Below are 2,500 nucleotides of genomic sequence, written 5' to 3' on the forward strand. Positions count from 1 at the left end.
AGAGAAGGAAGAGGAGGGAGAGCAGGAGGAGGAGGAGGAAAATTAGAAGGAAAAAGAAAAGGAAAAAGGAGAAACAGGAGGATCGAGGTGGAGGAGAAAGAAGAGAAGAAGAAGGATAAAGAAGAGGATGAAGAATAAAAAAAAAGAGGACAAACCAGCAAAACCGCCTGCTGAACCAACAGACGTCCGACTGCGAGTGTCCAACAGCGAAGGCCTGGCAACGCGTCCGAGAGGGAAAAGACAGTAACGTATATATTTAGCTCCTCTCGAAGCAAGCGGCCTAGGGCGGGAGCTCTTTATACAACAAAGGATTCATCTCTCTTTTTTTTCTTTTTTTAAACATCCCATGGCAATGCAAAACCCATTCTGATATTTGCGCCGACGAGAATGGGGTTAATAACGAGGAACACTGCCACACACTCGGCAAAACAAAACCGCAAACTTCCTGCAAGAAATCTCATGACCGAGAATAGTTTCCCATTCTCTTGCGCACTTCTTTATGCTGAATAGTTCGCAGGCTCACTCATCCCCCTCCCCCCCCCTCCCCACCTCATTCGGATGCTCAATCCTTTTCCTCGTGAGTCATTCTATCCATCTATCTATCCATTCATCCATTCATCTATCCACTCACAAACTCACGCACTCTGCCTCGGTTGTGTCAGTACATATACGGCTTTAGCGTGTTGGTATAATGGATACCAAACTGACAATCTCACCGATCGAATTACGTCACACGCAAACGCACAAGCACAAGCACACGCACACGCACACGCACAAGCACACGCACATGCACACGCACACACACACACACACGGACACGCACAAGCACACGCACTTCCCTCTTTCCGCACCCCGCCCACCTCCTCTCCCAAAGGTCGCCCCCCACGTGACCCACTCGAAGTGAAGACCGAAACCCAAAGTCCCTCAGCAACGCCCGGGGAAATTCCTCCCGACGAGAGACGGGCGTGCGAACGAACGCGTGCGTGTGCGTCTCTCGCGGGGGAAAGTGTCCGAGCGCCGCGCCATTATGTCAGAACCTAATTGCGGCCGCGGCGTTACGATCGAGTTCGTAGAGCTGCGCCGATTCTCTCGCACTCACTCACTCACTCACTCACTCACTCACTCACTCACTCACTCACTCACTCACTCACTCACTCACTTGACCTTTCATCGACAAAAGGGAAACTCTGAGGCTTCCGCAGGTAGGGAATCCCGGGAGGAGGAGGAGGGAGGAAGGGGGGATGGGGGAGGAGGGAGGGAGGGGGATGGGGGAGGAGGGAGGGAGGGGGGATGGGGAGGAGGGAGGGAGGAGGGAGGAGGGGGGAGGGGGGAGGGGGAGGGAGGGGGGAGGGGGGAGGAGGAGGGAGGGGGATGGGGGAGGAGGGAGGGAGGGGGATGGGGAAGGTGGGTGGTGGTGGTGGTACCTAGAACTAGGGGGTGGGGAGAGGGACCTATTACTGGCGGATTGGGGATTGGGGTTGGGGGATGGGGAAGGGAGGATGGGAGAGGATGGGAGAAGGAGGAGGGGAGAGGATGGGAGAAGGAGGAGGGGAGAGGATGGGGGATAGGGGAAGGGAGAGGGACCTATGACTGTGAGATGGAGTAATGGGGACGAGCCTATGACTGTGACATGGGGTAAGGGGGGAGGGACCAATACCTGTGAGATGGGGAATGACGAACCTGAAGGGGTTAATCTTTCAATCGACATGTAAGCCAGTTCACATTTAGTGAAAACGAATGCCATGAAAACCAAACAACCAAACGAGTCGCGAGAGAACGAGGACGTGTCAACCTTTCCTCGCTGGTGGACGACAATCAGTCACCGCCGCGGATGGTCCTCCTCCGCGGCATAATCAAGGTGCAATCCCTCGTCTAATGCACAGGAATACCCCCCCAAAGAATTTAGAACATGCGGCGAAGGATCAATATCAGGCCCACGGGTGTATCGTGACGGAACCTTGTGCGTGACTGCAAAAACTCGCCACCTTCTGCGTGCCTGAATAACAACATGACACACACTGGCTGCCTGCCTTCGCCACACACCGCGCGCTGCAAATTGCCTGTCTTTTACCACACTATGATACACACGGCTCGCTTCAAATGCGATATAGAACAAACCTATTGCACTGCACCTATGCACAACGTGGTACAAATATACAGATTATTCAAGAAGGACTATTGTGCCTGCCTGTACCATAACAGAGTACACACATTTTTAAAAAACACAAAGTACTGGCTTCACCATTTAGGCTGTCTGCAATTTCCTCGAAATTACACACAACACATTTTAATAAATTATCCTCCCGCGCAACATGCAAGGCATTTGTTACAGCAGAATATACGGCCAATTTGTGTACACAACACAAATCCGAAACTATGCGCCACATGCTCTGCCTGAACCACAAAACAACCCCTGCAAACAATTTGTACCACAAGATATGTAGGCCCCTATTGTCTACTTGCACAATAAAGATCACTCCACAAAGAGCGTGGGCCACAA

General features: G+C 52.3%; 1 protein-coding gene across 50 annotated transcripts in view; it reads right to left on the minus strand.

The window, feature by feature from the left end:
* The window catches only part of Ufd4 (ubiquitin fusion-degradation 4-like), a 140,684-nt gene that overhangs the window by 96,789 nt on the left and 41,395 nt on the right, over positions 1-2,500 (minus strand). The window lies entirely within an intron of this gene.

Source organism: Penaeus japonicus, unplaced genomic scaffold (assembly GCF_977035675.1).
Source record: "Penaeus japonicus unplaced genomic scaffold, GWHDUDI00000001_assembly GWHDUDI00000009, whole genome shotgun sequence".
In the NCBI taxonomy this organism is placed as follows: domain Eukaryota; kingdom Metazoa; phylum Arthropoda; class Malacostraca; order Decapoda; family Penaeidae; genus Penaeus; species Penaeus japonicus.